Here is a 20,507-nt window from a genome sequence, read left to right as displayed (position 1 = left end):
GTGAGGTCACATCACGCATCTGCAAGGAGCTCCGTGTCTTAACCTCTTAATTGGAATTGGAAGTTAATTAGAGACTTTTTGGACTTGTTTTAAACCCTATTAATTTTACCTAACTATCGTGAGTTACTTATTTTCTTAAACAATAGACCATGATAAGAATATGATTGTATCATATAAATATAAGTCTATAAATGGCTACCGGCTTCTATCGACGCCTCAAAAGTGCACTGTGATCTTAGGCCCGGCCTAAGATCACAGTGCACTTTTGAGGTATCGATAGAAGCCAGTAGCCATTTATAGACTTATATTTATATGATACAATCATATTCTTATAGGTTCACAGTACATAGGTTGTTTGAAGTAGCCTGATATCCGTTAGTTATTGCGAAACAGGTATAGCTAAATCTAATCTACAAAATTACTAATACCTGAAAACCTAGTATCCTCACTGCTATTACAAACAAAGGGGTTAATTGCATTGGGGGGTTTGGGGTGCATGCCTGTTTAGGGGACATGACTGAGATTTGAGAATGAGTTTAAGGGTTTTGGATCATGGTGATTAAGGAGTGAATTATTTTTAAGGAGCTATTGCACTGGGGGTCTCAAGTTTAATGGCTCTGTTTTAGTGCACTGCATAGGATTTAGACTTCATTCTTTTACCTAGTGATTTAGCACATGTTCTCCAAATGTTAATAGTGGGGGATAAGCCAGCCAGAAGCTACACTTTCCTGCAGAATATGTAGGTCTGCTCTTATTTTGACTCTCATACATACTTTGTAAATGTGTGCCCCCTCGTGACAAAAAAATGCCCGTCCCATTTAATTCGTTCTGGAGTCAACCCTGTATCCTTGTCTTACGCCTGAGTCAAAGTTTGGCTAGCTTTCCTACACTACCTGCGTTATATACAGGGTGCCATTTCCTGTCTCCACTCGCATAGTTCCAGTCTTTCTAAAGTATGTTGGATTTTTTTTTAAATACTTGGTGCACGTCTGCAAAATCACTACAGCATTTTCATTCTTTAGTATTTCTAACCTCTCTGTTCTTATACACACCTTTGGTGTTTGTGCCCTGTGCAGCCAATTGTTTTAGTGAGATGCAGTCTACAATGCCTCCTGCTCGCTTTCATTACTTTCCACAGCTCCTGGCCTCCACTCATCATATTGATCATATTGATTCTTCTATGTGACCATTCATGCTGCATACACATCGTGACAACTTCTTCCCTTTTTGCTTATATGTAATATAAAATCTATATAGCGTTTGAAAAAAATTAAGAAACACTTGTATATTGATGGCAAGAAAAAAATAACTTTGCTGATGTTCTAAACAGACACTTTTTTGGGCTATAACTCTCTCTGTCTCCTATCTTTCTGTACTTTCACATGAGGCAATTGAAAGGGGTGTCTAATGACAGTCCTAAGAATTCTGCACCACAAATAAGGCATCTCTTATATGTTCTATGTAAATATAAGATGTCTTTCTCCAACATAGGTGTGTCCGGTCCACGGCGTCATCCTTACTTGTGGGATATTCTCCTCCCCAACAGGAAATGGCAAAGAGCCCAGCAAAGCTGGTCACATGATCCCTCCTAGGCTCCGCCTACCCCAGTCATTCTCTTTGCCGTTGTACAGGCAACATCTCCACGGAGATGGCTTAGAGTTTTTTAGTGTTTAACTGTAGTTTTTATTATTCAATCAAGAGTTTGTTATTTTGAAATAGTGCTGGTATGTACTATTTACTCAGAAACAGAAAAGAGATGAAGATTTCTGTTTGTATGAGGAAAATGATTTTAGCAACCGTAACTAAAATCCATGGCTGTTCCACACAGGACTGTTGAGAGCAATTAACTTCAGTTGGGGGAACAGTATGCAGTCTCTTGCTGCTTGAGGTATGACACATTCTAACAAGACGATGTAATGCTGGAAGCTGTCATTTTCCCTATGGGATCCGGTAAGCCATGTTTATTACGATCGTAAATAAGGGCTTCACAAGGGCTTATTAAGACTGTAGACTTTTTTTGGGCTAAATCGATTCATTATTAACACATATTTAGCCTTGAGGAATCATTTTATCTGGGTATTTTGATATAATAATATCGGCAGGCACTGTATTAGACACCTTATACCTTAGGGGCTTTCCCAAAGCATAAGCAGAGCCTCATTTTCGCGCCGGTGTGGCGCACTTGTTTTTGAGAGGCATGGCATGCAGTCGCATGTGAGAGGAGCTCTGACACTTAGAAAAGACTTTCTGAAGGCGTCATTTGGTATCGTATTCCCCTTTGGGCTTGGTTGGGTCTCAGCAAAGCAGATACCAGGGACTGTAAAGGGGTTAAAGTTTAAAACGGCTCCGGTTCCGTTATTTTAAGGGTTAAAGCTTCCAAATTTGGTGTGCAATACTTTTAAGGCTTTAAGACACTGTGGTGAAAATTTGGTGAATTTTGCACAATTCCTTCATGTTTTTTCGCAATTGCAGTAATAAAGTGTGTTCAGTTTAAAATTTAAAGTGACAGTAACGGTTTTATTTTAAAACGTTTTTTGTACTTTGTTATCAAGTTTATGCCTGTTTAACATGTCTGAACTACCAGATAGACTGTGTTCTGAATGTGGGGAAGCCAGAATTCCTATTCATTTAAATAAATGTGATTTATGTGATAATGACAATGATGCCCAAGATGATTCCTCAAGTGAGGGGAGTAAGCATGGTACTGCATCATTCCCTCCTTCGTCTACACGAGTCTTGCCCACTCAGGAGGCCCCTAGTACATCTAGCGCGCCAATACTCCTTACTATGCAACAATTAACGGCTGTAATGGATAATTCTGTCAAAAACATTTTAGCCCAAATGAACACTTGTCAGCGTAAGCGCGGCTGCTCTGTTTTAGATACTGTAGAGCATGGCAACGCTGATACTAATATCTCTGAAGGGCCCCTAACCCAGTCTGATGGGGCCAGGGAAGTTTTGTCTGAGGGAGAAATTACTGATTCAGGGAACATTTCTCAACAGGCTGAACCTGATGTGATTGCATTTAAATTTAAGTTGGAACATCTCCGCATTCTGCTTAAGGAGGTATTATCCACTCTGGATGATTGTGACAAGTTGGTCATCCCAGAGAAACTATGTAAAATGGACAAGTTCCTAGAGGTGCCGGGGCTCCCAGAAGCTTTTCCTATACCCAAGCGGGTGGCGGACATTGTTAATAAAGAATGGGAAAGGCCCGGTATTCCTTTCGTCTTCGAACTATTCTTCCTTCCATCCAGGAAGGTCAATTCATGACCACGGTGGATTTAAAGGATGCGTATCTACATATTCCTATCCACAAGGAACATCATCGGTTCCTGAGGTTCGCATTCCTGGACAAGCATTACCAGTTCGTGGCGCTTCCTTTCGGATTAGCCACTGCTCCAAGGATTTTCACAAAGGTACTAGGGTCCCTTCTAGCTGTGCTAAGACCAAGGGGCATTGCTGTAGTACCTTACTTGGACGACATTCTGATTCAAGCGTCGTCCCTTCCTCAAGCAAAGGCTCACACGGACATCGTCCTGGCCTTTCTCAGATCTCACGGATGGAAAGTGAACGTGGAAAAGAGTTCTCTATCTCCGTCAACAAGGGTTCCCTTCTTGGGAACAATAATAGACTCCTTAGACATGAGGATATTTCTGACAGAGGCCAGAAAAACAAAGCTTCTAGACTCTTGTCGGATACTTCATTCCGTTCCTCTTCCTTCCATAGCTCAGTGCATGGAAGTGATCGGGTTGATGGTAGCGGCAATGGACATAGTTCCTTTTGCGCGCATTCATCTAAGACCATTACAACTGTGCATGCTCAGTCAGTGGAATGGGGATTATACAGACTTGTCTCCGAAGATACAAGTAAATCAGAGGACCAGAGACTCACTCCGTTGGTGGCTGTCCCTGGACAACCTGTCACAAGGGATGACATTCCGCAGACCAGAGTGGGTCATTGTCACGACCGACGCCAGTCTGATGGGCTGGGGCGCGGTCTGGGGAGCCCTGAAAGCTCAGGGTCTTTGGTCTCGGGAAGAATCTCTTCTACCGATAAATATTCTGGAACTGAGAGCGATATTCAATACTCTCAAGGCTTGGCCTCAGCTAGCGAGGGCCAAGTTCATACGGTTTCAATCAGACAACATGACAACTGTTGCGTACATCAACCATCAGGGGGGAACAAGGAGTTCTCTAGCGATGGAAGAAGTGACCAAAATCATTCTATGGGCGGAGTCTCACTCCTGCCACCTGTCCGCTATCCAGATCCCAGGAGTGGAAAATTGGGAAGCGGATTTTCTGAGTCGTCAGACATTGCATCCGGGGGAGTGGGAACTCCATCCGGAAATCTTTGCCCAAGTCACTCAGCTGTGGGGCATTCCAGACCTGGATCTGATGGCCTCTCGTCAGAACTTCAAAGTTCCTTGCTACGGGTCCAGATCCAGGGATCCCAAGGCGGCTCTAGTGGATGCACTAGTAGCACCTTGGACCTTCAAACTAGCTTATGTGTTCCCGCCGTTTCCTCTCATCCCCAGGCTGGTAGCCAGGATCAATCAGGAGAGGGCGTCGGTGATCTTGATAGCTCCTGCGTGGCCACGCAGGACTTGGTATGCAGATCTGGTGAATATGTCATCGGCTCCACCTTGGAAGCTACCTTTGAGACGAGACCTTCTTGTTCAGGGTCCGTTCGAACATCCGAACCTGGTTTCACTCCAGCTGACTGCTTGGAGATTGAACGCTTGATTTTATCGAAGCGAGGGTTCTCAGATTCTGTTATCGATACTCTTGTTCAGGCCAGAAAGCCTGTAACTAGAAAAATTTACCACAAAATTTGGAAAAAATATATCTGTTGGTGTGAATCTAAAGGATTCCCTTGGGACAAGGTTAAGATTCCTAAGATTCTATCCTTCCTTCAAGAAGGATTGGAAAAAGGATTATCTGCAAGTTCCCTGAAGGGACAGATTTCTGCCTTGTCTGTGTTACTTCACAAAAAGCTGGCAGCTGTGCCAGATGTTCAAGCCTTTGTTCAGGCTCTGGTTAGAATTAAGCCTGTTTACAAACCTTTGACTCCTCCTTGGAGTCTCAATTTAGTTCTTTCAGTTCTTCAGGGGGTTCCGTTTGAACCCTTACATTCCGTTGATATTAAGTTATTATCTTGGAAAGTTTTGTTTTTAGTTGCAATCTCTTCTGCTAGAAGAGTTTCAGAATTATCTGCTCTGCAGTGTTCTCCTCCTTATCTGGTGTTCCATGCAGATAAGGTGGTTTTACGTACTAAGCCTGGTTTTCTTCCAAAAGTTGTTTCTAACAAAAACATTAACCAGGAGATTATCGTACCTTCTCTGTGTCCGAAACCAGTTTCAAAGAAGGAACGTTTGTTGCACAATTTAGATGTTGTTCGCGCTCTAAAATTCTATTTAGATGCTACAAAGGATTTTAGACAAACATCTTCCTTGTTTGTTGTTTATTCTGGTAAAAGGAGAGGTCAAAAAGCAACTTCTACCTCTCTCTCTTTTTGGATTAAAAGCATCATCAGATTGGCTTACGAGACTGCCGGACGGCAGCCTCCCGAAAGAATCACAGCTCATTCCACTAGGGCTGTGGCTTCCACATGGGCCTTCAAGAACGAGGCTTCTGTTGATCAGATATGTAGGGCAGCGACTTGGTCTTCACTGCACACTTTTACCAAATTTTACAAGTTTGATACTTTTGCTTCTTCTGAGGCTATTTTTGGGAGAAAGGTTTTGCAAGCCGTGGTGCCTTCCATTTAGGTGACCTGATTTGCTCCCTCCCTTCATCCGTGTCCTAAAGCTTTGGTATTGGTTCCCACAAGTAAGGATGACGCCGTGGACCGGACACACCTATGTTGGAGAAAACAGAATTTATGTTTACCTGATAAATTACTTTCTCCAACGGTGTGTCCGGTCCACGGCCCGCCCTGGTTTTTTTAATCAGGTCTGATAATTTATTTTCTTTAACTACAGTCACCACGGTATCATATGGTTTCTCCTATGCAAATATTCCTCCTTAACGTCGGTCGAATGACTGGGGTAGGCGGAGCCTAGGAGGGATCATGTGACCAGCTTTGCTGGGCTCTTTGCCATTTCCTGTTGGGGAGGAGAATATCCCACAAGTAAGGATGACGCCGTGGACCGGACACACCGTTGGAGAAAGTAATTTATCAGGTAAACATAAATTCTGTTTTTTGACAGGTAAACATTGCTCTTTCTGTGTTACTCAGTTAGTATATGCTAATACACCATAGCGCCAGCTGTGCACAAATGGGTCTCTTTGCACTGCATGCCACCCAACAGATCCTTCAGAGGTACTACTACCTCAGGGTTCCAAGCAGCTTCCACAAAGTTACAGCTTGTTTTCCTTACTACTTTGTATCATTGTGTCTCTCTTCATTTAGGCCTTCAATTTTCCTTTTTGTTCTCTTTTTCTTTCATGGGATCTCCCTTTAGTTTCTCGCCTAAACTGCTTGCAGGGACATGAAAACCAACATTTTTCTTTCATGATTTAGACAGAGCATACCAATTTACAACTTTTCAATCTACTTCTGTTATGAATGGTTCATTATCTTGGTATCCTTTGTTGAATCAGCAGCTAGCTTCCACTGGTGCTCCTGAGCCTGCCTAGGTATGCATTCCAACAAAGGATACCAGGAGAACAAAGCACATTAGATAATAGTAGAAAATTGTAAAATTGCATGCTCTATGTGAATCATGATTGTTTAATTTTGACTTTTAATTTGTCTATAGCAGTGCTAAGTATCTCTAACATTACAATGTAGATGGGGCTCTGAAGTTTTGTCTTCAGGATGAAAAGTCCTATTGGGGAATTTAGAAAGTCCTTCTTGGTTGTCTGTCCATGATACTTCTCTTGTCAACTGTGTGAGGGAGCCACTTGATGTTCCTTACACCAGGGCTCCACAAATCTGTTACAAATTTAGGATCCAGTAAGAATATTTAGGAGCCAAACATGCTTTTAGGAGCCAGAAAGTGTTATTTGTATTTAGATATATGGAGAATAACTCAAAGTTAGGAGCCAGGGGTAAAATTCAAGGAGCCGAAGGCTCCCATGCTCCTGGATTTGTTGAGCCCCTTCTTACACACCTTCTGTTGAAAAGTTGTATGAGCAGTTCCCATTGCATAGTAAGCTATTGTCTTTTCTGCTAATAGATGTATATGTTAATGTAAACCCATGTGTCCTAAGTAGCATAGCTTCCACAACTTTCACTATAGAACAGGGGTGAATAAAGTATTATTGTACTTAAACCCTTTTTGTCACATTTCTGACAGCGTTAAACGAAAATCATGAATGCACTTACCTACTGTTAACAACGAATGCTTAATATGGCCGCCGACACCGGTATTCGTCTCTTTTTGGGTACACACCTTTCTTTCTAATGATAATGAGAGTCCACGATCCTTGCTCAAGAAAATTCACTTCCTGTCAACCAGGAGGCGGCAAAGATACCCTACCAAAGCATTACATATATCCCTTCTACTTCCGCTTCTCTCCCAGTAGTTCTTTGCCTGTGTCAAGGAGAGAGAGGAGTTAGAAGAAATTGGATTATACCCTCAGTGTATAGTTCCCAGAAAAGAGGGTTTCTTACTCAGATGCTGGAGAAATGTAAATCTTCTGAGTGGAGTCCTTTTCAAACAGCAAGTCATTGGTGTTACTGGGAAGTTCCCAGTTTCTTTTTAAAGACACGATGAGTCCACGGATTTCATCCTTATGGGATATTCACCTCCTGGTCAGCAGGAGGAGGCAAAGAGCACCACAGCAAAGCTTCTATATATAGCTCCTCCCTTCCCTCCCACTCCAGTCATTCTCTTTGCCTACGTTAGTGATAGGAAGAGGTAAAGTGAGGTGTTAGAAAAGATTCTTCAATCAAGAGTTTATTATTTTTAAAGTAGTCGAAAACTGAAACAGAGTAAAAGACAGCGCAAAACAGACCGGATTCAAGGTAGTACTTTATTCAAACAGGCAACACGCCATAAAAACAGATTCTACTTACAAGATGTAAGTTAACAGCAAGCGTTTCACAAATTCTGTTGTGAACAGTAAGAGTCCCTTTCTGGAGTTCTACAGTTTCACTGTGCCAGATGGATAAATCCTCCTCCGGTGTGTCAGATGGGACCCGGTAAGCTCAACGCGTTTCCCCCAGTGTACGCCCGGGCTTTTTCAAGAGCAGATGTCTATATTTTTAAAGTAGTGCCAGAGAGTGCTACTTTGTTCTAGGGTGTAGCCGTAGTCCATATCAGTCTCTGCAGTAGAGCTTTTGGTGGCTTTAGAGCAATAGGAACTCGTGGGACATAATTCTCACTGTGCCTCCTATACATTAATGCTGCCCTTATCCTAACAGCCTAAGCACAGTTAACTCAGGCTTTATGATTTTCCACAGGGCTATGGGAGGGAGAGGACCTCCTAAACCTGCTGAGCTGCCCTGCTGTCGGGCAGAATACAAAGGTAAGTGCTGACTTTTTTATTCTGGGTCTGAAAAAAAGTGAAGATTCAGGACAGAGGAAGTGTAGCACTTTTCTGGGACATAAAGCTCCTACATATATCTAAAGGAGAGGTTCATGTGACAGCATTTTCTTCACAGGTACTGGGGCTGAGAAGAATGGAAGGTGGCTTATCTGGGGTTTTGTATAGATTCAATCACACAGTAGACTTAACATTACAGTGTTAATTTTCTTGGACCGAGCTAACTATCAGAGGGCTCAGAGAGTGTGATTGATTTGTGTACTTTCTATTAGCGGTATTGCACTTTGCCCCCAGGCATAAAATGTAAGGTTCAGATCTCCCGGAGTACTATTTCTGAAGATAGTAATGGCGACCGGGAGAGGTGTGTGGTAACGCCCATGGCAGGCGGGGTTATGTTTGGCACCGTTTGGGAGCACAATTTTCTATCTCCCGGCAGATTCAGGGATTGTGTGTTTCACGCCCACGAGGGAGAAGTTATGTTAAACCGACTGAGACTGAACTCGCTATTTTCCTTCCGTTCATCAGATGGTTGAGCGTTTTTTCTTTCCTAGCACAATACTTAGTGCTGTCATTAAGTGTGTCCGGATTGCGCTCCGTATCTGCCTGAGAACTATTATGTTAAATTTAAGCATGAAGTTCTGATGGCTTACCTCAGCAAGGTTTATCTGAGCTGTACGTAGGGAATATGATACTTGCGTACTATTCTAATTTTTTTCTGCACTCAAAAATATAAAGTTGTGGTTTAAAATTTAAAGAAACAGTAACGTTTGTTTAGCTGTTAATTTTATTATAGGAATTTCAGCTATTTCTTTGATATTTCATCCGTTGTGATTTTGGATGTCACAAAAGCACACAAAAATAAAATTACTTTTAAGATTTAAAGAGATAGTAACGTTTTTTATGTGTTAAGTTTATTACAGAATTGCAGCTGTTTATTTGTTACTTCATCTATTGTTACTTTGGATGGAACAAAAGCACACAAAAATAAATAGTTACTTTTAAAGATTTAAAGGCACAGTAACGTTTTTTTTATGTGTAAATTGTATTAAAATATTTCAGCTGTTTATTTGTTAATTCCTTCTTTGTGTCTTAGGATGGAACAAAAACTCACAACAATAAGTTACTTTTACGATTAAAGAGACAGTAACATTTTTTATGTGTAAAATATATATATATATATATATAAAAAAATTCTGAACCTACTCCTTCTAAAGCGATTGCTGTTTAGGAGTCTGTTGACGATGGTCAAGTTATGCCACAAATTTCTCCTATAGTGTCCCACAAAATTTTATTGCCCACATGCAGTGCCCTGCTCTTCCTTTTACACTCCACTCGGAGTTATGATGCATTATATGTTTCTTTTTAAAGACACAATGAGTCCACGGATTTCATCCTTACTTGTGGGATTACGCCTCCTGGTCAGCAGGAGGAGGCAAAGAGCACCACAGCAGAGCTGTATATATAGCTCTTCCCTCCCACTCCAGTCAGTCTCTTTGCCTACGTTAGTGATAGGAAGAGGTAAAGTGAGGTGTTAGTTATAGATTCTTCAATCAAGAGTTTATTATTTTTAAAGTAGTGCCAGAGAGTGCTACTTTATTCTAGGGTGTAGCCGTAGTCCATAGCTGTAGTAGAGCTATTGGTGGCTTTAGAGCAATAGGAACTGGTGGGACATAATTCTCACTGCGCCTCCTATACATTTATGCTGCCCTTCTCCTGGCAGCCTAAGCATAATTAACTCAGGCTTATGATTTTCCACAGGGCTATGGGAGGGAGAGTACCTCCTAAACCTGCTGGGCTGCCCTGCTGTCGGGCAGATGTTAAAGGTAAGTGCCAACTTTTTATTCTGGGTCTGGGAACCTCAGAGGAAGTGGGGCACTTGATGAGACAGATCTAGATTCTATATCAATGAAGATTTGTCTGACAGTATGTCAGAAAATCAGAGCTTATCGATACTTGTTTAGTCATTTAGTCCATTCCTCAACCTTTATTGGTTCAGTGTATGGAAGTAATCGGGCTGATGGTAGACATCATTCCGTTTGTTCGGTTCCATCTCTGTGCCCTGCAGTTAAACATGTTCAGGCAACGGATCGGAGATTATTCAGATTTGTTTCCTCTAGTTCTACTAGGAACAGGAGACAAGGGATTCTTTTCAGTGGTGGTTGTCTCTGAATCATCTATCCCAGAGACCCTGTTTTTGCGGACCATCTTGGGTGTTTGTATAGACGCCAGCCTTCTAGGGTGGGGAGCAGTCTGGGGCTCGCTGAGGGAATTTGGGCTCAGCCTGAGTTTTTTCTTGCTATTAACATTCTGGAACTGTGAGCGATCTTCAAAGGTTGCTTCAGACAAGAACATTAATCAGGGGATTGTTGTTCCTCTCTTGTGTCCTAATCCTTCTTCCAGAAGGAACGTCTTCTGCACAATTTGGGCGTAGTCCGTGCTTTAAAATTTTACTTGCAAGCGACTAAGTACTTTCGTCAATCATCTTCTCTATTTGTCATTTTTTTCTGGAAAACGTAAGGGTCAGAAATCTACGGCTATCTCTCTTTCTTTTTGGCTGAAGAGTATCATCCGTTTTGCGTATGAGACGGCTGGACAGCAGCCTCCTGAAAGAGTTACGGTTCAATCCACCAGGGCTGTTGCTTCCTCATGGGAATTCAAAAATGAAGCTTCTGTTGAACAGATTTGCAAGGCTGCAACTTGGTCCTCTCTTCACATTTTTTCTAAATTTTACAAATGTGATACCTTTGCTTCGGCTGAGGCTGTTTTTGGGAGAAAGGTTCTTCAAGCAGTGGTGCCTTCTGTTTAGCTTCCCTGTCTTGTCCCTCCCTTGTCATCCGTGTACTCTAGCTTTGGTATTGTATCCCACAAGTAAGGATGAAATCCGTGGACTCATCGTGTCTTTAAAAAGAAAAGAAAATTTATGCCTACCTGATAAATTTGTTTCTTTTTAGACACGATGAGTCCACGGCCCGCCCTGTTCTATGAGACAGGTTATTAATTTTGTAAACTTCAGACACCTCTGCACCTTGGCTTTTCCTTTCTCTTCCTAACTTCGGTCGAATGACTGGAGTGGGAAGGAAGGGAGGAGCTATATTTACAGCTCTGCTGTTGTGCTCTTTGCCTCCTCCTGCTGACCAGGAGGCGTAATCACACAAGTAAGGATGAAATCCGTGGACTCATTGTGTCTAAAGAGAAACAAATTTATCAGGTAAGCATAAATTTCTTTTTTCCCACGTGGTAGAAAACATTGCTAATGGAATTATTTCAGTAGTTGTTATTCCTAATGGTTCCTCCATGTTACTGAAGGAGGAAGTTACTTTGGGATTATCTGTGAGAGAATTCTGACTCAGATGGAACTGTTACTTGAAGAGTTTTTTTTATCTTGCCTGGGCGACCCCAACATAGTACGTCCAGTAAAGACATTTCTCCAACATAGGTGTGTCCGGTCCACGGCGTCATCCTTACTTGTGGGATATTCTCTTCCCCAACAGGAAATGGCAAAGAGCCCAGCAAAGCTGGTCACATGATCCCTCCTAGGCTCCGCCTACCCCAGTCATTCTCTTTGCCGTTGTACAGGCAACATCTCCACGGAGATGGCTTAGAGTTTTTTAGTGTTTAACTGTAGTTTTTATTATTCAATCAAGAGTTTGTTATTTTGAAATAGTGCTGGTATGTACTATTTACTCAGAAACAGAAAAGAGATGAAGATTTCTGTTTGTATGAGGAAAATGATTTTAGCAACCGTCACTAAAATCCATGGCTGTTCCACACAGGACTGTTGAGAGCAATTAACTTCAGTTGGGGGAACAGTGTGCAGTCTCTTGCTGCTTGAGGTATGACACATTCTAACAAGACGATGTAATGCTGGAAGTTGTCATTTTCCCTATGGGATCCGGTAAGCCATGTTTATTACGATCGTAAATAAGGGCTTCACAAGGGCTTATTAAGACTGTAGACTTTATTTGGGCTAAATCGATTCATTATTAACATAAATTTAGCCTTGAGGAATCATTTTATCTGGGTATTTTGATATATTGATATCGGCAGGCACTGTATTAGACACCTTATTCTTTAGGGGCTTTCCCAAAGCATAAGCAGAGCCTCATTTTCGCGCCGGTGTTGCGCACTTGTTTTTGAGAGGCATGGCATGCAGTCGCATGTGAGAGGAGCTCTGATACTTAGAAAGGACTTTCTGAAGGCGTCATTTGGTATCGTATTCCCCTTTGGGCTTGGTTGGGTCTCAGCAAAGCAGATACCAGGGACTGTAAAGGGGTTAAAGTTCAAAACGGCTCCGGTTCCGTTATTTTATGGGTTAAAGCTTCCAAATTTGGTGTGCAATACTTTTAAGGCTTTAAGACACTGTGGTGAAAATTTGGTGAATTTTGAACAATTCCTTCATGTTTTTTCGCAATTGCAGTAATAAAGTGTGTTCAGTTTAAAATTTAAAGTGACAGTAACGGTTTTATTTTAAAACGTTTTTTGTACTTTGTTATCAAGTTTATGCCTGTTTAACATGTCTGAACTACCAGATAGACTGTGTTCTGAATGTGGGGAAGCCAGAATTCCTATTCATTTAAATAAATGTGATTTATGTGAAAATGACAATGATGCCCAAGATGATTCCTCAAGTGAGGGGAGTAAGCATGGTACTGCATCATTCCCTCCTTCGTCTACACGAGTCTTGCCCACTCAGGAGGCCCCTAGTACATCTAGCGCGCCAATACTCCTTACTATGCAACAATTAACGGCTGTAATGGATAATTCTGTCAAAAACATTTTAGCCAAAATGAACACTTATCAGCGTAAGCGCGGCTGCTCTGTTTTAGATACTGAAGAGCATGACGACGCTGATAATAATATTTCTGAAGGGCCCCTAACCCAGTCTGATGGGGCCAGGGAGGTTTTGTCTGAGGGAGAAATTACTGATTCAGGGAACATTTCTCAACAGGCTGAACCTGATGTGATTGCATTTAAATTTAAGTTGGAACATCTCCGCATTCTGCTTAAGGAGGTATTATCCACTCTGGATGATTGTGACAAGTTGGTCATCCCAGAGAAACTATGTAAAATGGACAAGTTCCTAGAGGTGCCGGGGCTCCCAGAAGCTTTTCCTATACCCAAGCGGGTGGCGGACATTGTTAATAAAGAATGGGAAAGGCCCGGTATTCCTTTCGTCCCTCCCCCCATATTTAAAAAATTGTTTCCTATGGTCGACCCCAGAAAGGACTTATGGCAGACAGTCCCCAAGGTCGAGGGAGCGGTTTCCACTTTAAACAAACGCACCACTATACCCATAGAGGATAGTTGTGCTTTCAAAGATCCTATGGATAAAAAATTAGAAGGTTTGCTTAAAAAGATGTTTGTTCAGCAAGGTTACCTTCTACAACCTATTTCATGCATTGTCCCTGTCGCTACAGCCGCATGTTTCTGGTTTGATGATCTGATAAAGGCGGTCGATAGTGATTCTCCTCCTTTGGAGGAGATTATGGACAGAATCAATGCTCTCAAATTGGCTAATTCTTTCACCCTAGACGCCACTTTGCAATTGGCTAGGTTAGCGGCTAAGAATTCTGGGTTTGCTATTGTGGCGCGCAGAGCGCTTTGGTTGAAATCTTGGTCGGCTGATGCGTCTTCCAAGAACAAGCTACTTAACATTCCTTTCAAGGGGAAAACGCTGTTTGGCCCTGACTTGAAAGAGATTATCTCTGATATCACTGGGGGTAAGGGCCACGCCCTTCCTCAGGATCGGCCTTTCATGGCCAAAAATAAACCTAATTTTCGTCCCTTTCGTAGAAACGGACCAGCCCAAGGTGCTACGTCCTCTAAGCAAGAGGGTAATACTTCTCAAGCCAAGCCAGCTTGGAGACCAATGCAAGGCTGGAACAAGGGAAAGCAGGCCAAGAAACCTGCCACTGCTACCAAGACAGCATGAAATGTTGGCCCCCGATCCGGGACCGGATCTGGTGGGGGGCAGACTCTCTCTCTTCGCTCAGGCTTGGGCAAGAGATGTTCTGGATCCTTGGGCGCTAGAAATAGTCTCCCAAGGTTATCTTCTGGAATTCAAGGGACTTCCCCCAAGGGGGAGGTTCCACAGGTCTCAGTTGTCTTCAGACCACATAAAAAGACAGGCATTCTTACATTGTGTAGAAGACCTGTTAAAAATGGGAGTGATTCATCCTGTTCCATTAAGAGAACAAGGGATGGGGTTCTACTCCAATCTGTTCATAGTTCCCAAAAAAGAGGGAACGTTCAGACCAATCTTAGATCTCAAGATCTTAAACAAGTTTCTCAAGGTTCCATCGTTCAAGATGGAAACCATTCGAACTATTCTTCCTTCCATCCAGGAAGGTCAATTCATGACCACGGTGGATTTAAAGGATGCATATCTACATATTCCTATCCACAAGGAACATCATCGGTTCCTAAGGTTCGCATTCCTGGACAAACATTACCAGTTCGTGGCGCTTCCTTTCGGATTGGCCACTGCTCCAAGGATTTTCACAAAGGTACTAGGGTCCCTTCTAGCTGTGCTAAGACCAAGGGGCATTGCTGTAGTACCTTACTTGGACGACATTCTGATTCAAGCGTCGTCCCTTCTTCAAGCAAAGGCTCACACGGACATTGTCCTGGCCTTTCTCAGATCTCACGGATGGAAAGTGAACGTGGAAAAGAGTTCTCTATCCCCGTCAACAAGGGTTCCCTTCTTGGGAACAATAATAGACTCCTTAGAAATGAGGATTTTTCTGACAGAGGCCAGAAAAACAAAACTTCTAGACTCTTGTCGGATACTTCATTCCGTTCCTCTTCCTTCCATAGCTCAGTGCATGGAAGTGATCGGGTTGATGGTAGCGGCAATGGACATAGTTCCTTTTGCGCGCATTCATCTAAGACCATTACAACTGTGCATGCTCAGTCAGTGGAATGGGGACTATACAGACTTGTCTCCAAAGATACAAGTAAATCAGAGGACCAGAGATTCACTCCGTTGGTGGCTGTCCCTGGACAACCTGTCACAAGGGATGACATTCCGCAGACCAGAGTGGGTCATTGTCACGACCGACGCCAGTCTGATGGGCTGGGGCGCGGTCTGGGGATCCCTGAAAGCTCAGGGTCTTTGGTCTCGGGAAGAATCTCTTCTACCGATAAACATTCTGGAACTGAGAGCGATATTCAATGCTCTCAAGGCTTGGCCTCAGCTAGCGAGGACCAAGTTCATACGGTTTCAATCAGACAACATGACAACTGTTGCGTACATCAACCATCAGGGGGGAACAAGGAGTTCCCTAGCGATGGAAGAAGTGACCAAAATCATTCTATGGGCGGAGTCTCACTCCTGCCACCTGTCTGCTATCCACATCCCAGGAGTGGAAAATTGGGAAGCGGACTTTCTGAGTCGTCAGACATTGCATCCGGGGGAGTGGGAACTCCATCCGGAAATCTTTGCCCAAGTCACTCAGCTGTGGGGCATTCCAGACATGGATCTGATGGCCTCTCGTCAGAACTTCAAGGTTCCTTGCTACGGGTCCAGATCCAGGGATCCCAAGGCGGCTCTAGTGGATTCACTAGTAGCACCTTGGACCTTCAAACTAGCTTATGTGTTCCCGCCGTTTCCTCTCATCCCCAGGCTGGTAGCCAGGATCAATCAGGAGAGGGCGTCGGTGATCTTGATAGCTCCTGCGTGGCCACGCAGGACTTGGTATGCAGATCTGGTGAATATGTCATCGGCTCCACCTTGGAAGCTACCTTTGAGACGAGACCTTCTTGTTCAGGGTCCGTTCGAACATCCGAATCTGGTTTCACTCCAGCTGACTGCTTGGAGATTGAACGCTTGATTTTATCGAAGCGAGGGTTCTCAGATTCTGTTATCGATACTCTTGTTCAGGCCAGAAAGCCTGTAACTAGAAAGATTTACCACAAAATTTGGAAAAAATATATCTGTTGGTGTGAATCTAAAGGATTCCCTTGGGACAAGGTTAAGATTCCTAGGATTCTATCCTTCCTTCAAGAAGGATTGGAAAAGGGTTTATCTGCAAGTTCCCTGAAGGGACAGATTTCTGCCTTGTCGGTGTTACTTCACAAAAAACTGGCTGCTGTGCCAGATGTTCAAGCCTTTGTTCAGGCTCTGGTTAGAATTAAGCCTGTTTACAAACCTTTGACTCCTCCTTGGAGTCTCAATTTAGTTCTTTCAGTTCTTCAGGGGGTTCCGTTTGAACCCTTGCATTCCGTTGATATTAAGTTATTATCTTGGAAAGTTTTGTTTTTAGTTGCAATTTCTTCTGCCAGAAGAGTTTCAGAATTATCTGCTCTGCAGTGTTCTCCTCCTTATCTGGTGTTTCATGCAGATAAGGTGGTTTTACGTACTAAACCTGGTTTTCTTCCAAAAGTTGTTTCTAACAAAAACATTAACCAGGAGATTATCGTACCTTCTCTGTGTCCGAAACCAGTTTCAAAGAAGGAACGTCTGTTGCACAATTTGGATGTTGTTCGCGCTCTAAAATTCTATTTAGATGCTACAAAGGATTTTAGACAAACATCTTCCTTGTTTGTTGTTTATTCCGGTAAAAGGAGAGGTCAAAAAGCAACTTCTACCTCTCTCTCTTTTTGGATTAAAAGCATCATCAGATTGGCTTACGAGACTGCCGGACGGCAGCCTCCCGAAAGAATCACAGCTCATTCCAGTAGGGCTGTGGCTTCCACATGGGCCTTCAAGAACGAGGCTTCTGTTGATCAGATATGTAGGGCAGCGACTTGGTCTTCACTGCACACTTTTACCAAATTTTACAAGTTTGATACTTTTGCTTCTTCTGAGGCTATTTTTGGGAGAAAGGTTTTGCAAGCCGTGGTGCCTTCCATTTAGGTGACCTGATTTGCTCCCTCCCTTCATCCGTGTCCTAAAGCTTTGGTATTGGTTCCCACAAGTAAGGATGACGCCGTGGACCGGACACACCTATGTTGGAGAAAACAGAATTTATGTTTACCTGATAAATTACTTTCTCCAACGGTGTGTCCGGTCCACGGCCCGCCCTGGTTTTTTTAATCAGGTCTGATAATTTATTTTCTTTAACTACAGTCACCACGGTACCATATGGTTTCTCCTATGCAAATATTCCTCCTTAACGTCGGTCGAATGACTGGGGTAGGCGGAGCCTAGGAGGGATCATGTGACCAGCTTTGCTGGGCTCTTTGCCATTTCCTGTTGGGGAAGAGAATATCCCACAAGTAAGGATGACGCCGTGGACCGGACACACCGTTGGAGAAAGTAATTTATCAGGTAAACATAAATTCTGTTTTCCGGTGTAATTTATACTAGTGCGTCCAGTGAATTATAAGGATGGACGCATTCCCTTTATTTCCAAAACTGTTTCCCATCGCCGAGTCAGCTAAAGGAGGCTGGACAAACATTTCCTAGGGGGGAAGGAGAAGTTTCAGCTTAACTAGGTGAACTGCTATACCCTTAGATGATAGGTCCTATGGACAAAAATTACAAGTGGGATGTACTCCAGGACAATGGCAACCTGGTGTGTTCTTGACTACTGTCACTAGTGTGACGGCGGATTGGTTTGATGTGTTGTCTGATGCTATTAAGTCAGAAACTTCCCTGGATAAAATCCAGGACGGGATTAAAGCTTTCAAATTGGCTAATTCCTTTATTTCAAATTCTTCAACTTCTCAAACTGGGAGTATAGTTTGCTCTGTTCCAGCTCACAGGGTTTTAAGGTTAGAGCTTTGTTCTACGGATATATACTCTGTCTAAGCTTTTAGTGATTCCTTACAAGGAGAGGTCTCTGTTGGGACCTGGCTTGATGTAAACAATCTCTTTTTCTTTTACAAGATATACCGAGTCCACGGGTTTCATCCTTTACTTGTGGGATAAAATCCTCCTGCTAACAGGAAGTGGCAAAGAGCACCACAGCAGAGCTGCTATATAGCTCCTCCCTTAACTCCTCCCCCCATACATTCTCTTTGCCTATGCTAGTAATAGGAAGGGTAAAGTGATAGTGGTGATTAAATGATAGTTTTAATTTCTTCAATCAAGAGTTGTTATTTTTAAATGGTACCAGTGAGTACTATTTCTCTCAGGCAGCATTGGAAGGCGATTGCTGCCTTGAGATTGATGATCTTAGCAGACGTAACTAAGATCCATGTTGGTTCCCACAGTGTGCTGAGGAATGCTAGAGAAATCTTCAGTGTGAGGAATGTTTTCATGCTACAAGCAGCATTGAGGTATGTTCAGTCATTTATTTCTGAGGAGACTGTGATATATCAGAACTGGCTGACATAGTTCCCATAGAGGGAAGGGGTAAGCAGTAATTCTGTGGAAAAATAGTGTATTACTATAATCCTGGGCATTATTTTGTTTTCAAGACTAATGCAACTTTATATGTTATGGTGAGACACTGGGGCAGCCTAACAATTTTATTATCAATCTAAAATTGGTGGCTGGTTGTTATACTTTTCCTCTAAAGAGGATCCACATGGCTAGTACTTTATTTTTTATACCCACATGGCTTATGTTTGACCGCTTTACTGCGGTTGTTTAGGCTCAGCTTATTCCAGAGAGGATGGGCGGGGCCCAATTTCGCGCCTCAATGGCGCAGTTTCTTCAAATACAAACCGGTTGGGCCCAAACTGACTCAGCAGAGCTGTGGCGTGGTGCAGGGGATTATAACGTTTTTCTAATAAACGTTGTTGTTTTTATTGATAACTCAGAGGGTTAATTGCTCTTTACTGTGGGGTGCAACATCTGACTGCATTATAGGACAGGTTTATCTTAAAACTGGACATATGTGAACACTTTTAAGCTGTTTTGCAAAATTGTGCGCCTTTTATTTTCTTAACGGCGCAGTACCGGTTTTTCAAAAAAATTGTGTTATCTCACTAAATAGAGTGTTTAACGACTTTGTGGTGTTTACATAGCCTGTTCAACACTGACACTGAGGAAGTTCAATGTTCTATGTGTTTAGAAGCCATTGTGGAACCCCCTCTTACATTGTGCCCTTCTTGTACTGAAAGGGCCTTATACTGTAAAGAACATATTTTATGTAATGAAAGTGTGTCTAAGGATGATTCTCAGTCTGTAGAGAATCAGGATACGCCATCTAATGCTCCCCAAGTGTCTCAACCTTTAACGCCCACTCAAGCGACGCCAAGTACTTCTAGTGCATCTACTTCTTTTACTTTGCAAGATATGGCTGCAGTGATGTCTAGTACCCTTACAGAGGTACTATCTAAACTGCCAGGTTTGCAGGGTAAACGCAGTAGGTCAGGTATTAATGTAAATACTGAACCCTCTGATGCCTTAGTGGCTATTTCCGATGCACCCTCACAATGCTGATTTGGGGGTTAGGGATTTTATGTCTGAGGGAGAACTTTCAGAGTCAGGAAATGTATTACCTCAGACAGATTCGGACGTCACGTCCTTTAAATTTAAACTGGAATACCAGTTTTTTAGCGACTCTGGATGATGTGACCCTATCACAATTCCCCCAGAAAAATTGTGTAAAATGGACAAATATTTAGAAGTACCTACTTACACAGATGTTTTTCCGGTTCCTAAGAGAATTTCGGAAATTGTTAAGAGGGAATGGGATTGACCAGGTATACCGTTTTCTCCCCCTCCTAACTTTAAGAAAATGTTTCCTATATCTGACACCATACGGGACTCCTGGTAATTGGTCCCTAAGGTGGAGGGAGCTATATCTACTCTAGCTAAGCGAACAACTATACCCATTGAAGACAGTTGTGCTTTTACAGACCCTATGGATAAAAAATTAGAGGGTCTTCTAAAGAAACTATTTCTTCACCAGGGTTTTCTCTTACAGCCTACAGCCTGCATTGTTCCAGTAACTACTGCAGCTGCCTTTTGGTTTGAAGCCCTGGAGGAGTCTCTGAAGATAGAGACACCTTTAGATGACATTTTAGACAGAATATAGGCTCTTAAATTAGCCAATTCATTTATTACTGATGCTGCTTTTCAAATTGCAAAATTAGCAGCGAAAAACGCATGCCATT

At 42.7% G+C, this 20,507-nt stretch overlaps 1 protein-coding gene across 1 annotated transcript in view; it reads left to right on the top strand.

The window, feature by feature from the left end:
• KMT2A (lysine methyltransferase 2A) overlaps positions 1 to 20,507 on the top strand; it is a 555,423-nt gene that overhangs the window by 226,418 nt on the left and 308,498 nt on the right. The gene's annotated exons all lie outside the window — the stretch shown is intronic.

This window comes from Bombina bombina, chromosome 8 (genome assembly GCF_027579735.1).
Source record: "Bombina bombina isolate aBomBom1 chromosome 8, aBomBom1.pri, whole genome shotgun sequence".
NCBI lineage: Eukaryota > Metazoa > Chordata > Amphibia > Anura > Bombinatoridae > Bombina > Bombina bombina.
Note: the sequence above shows the minus strand (reverse complement) of the source record. Positions and strands in the feature narration are given on the sequence as shown.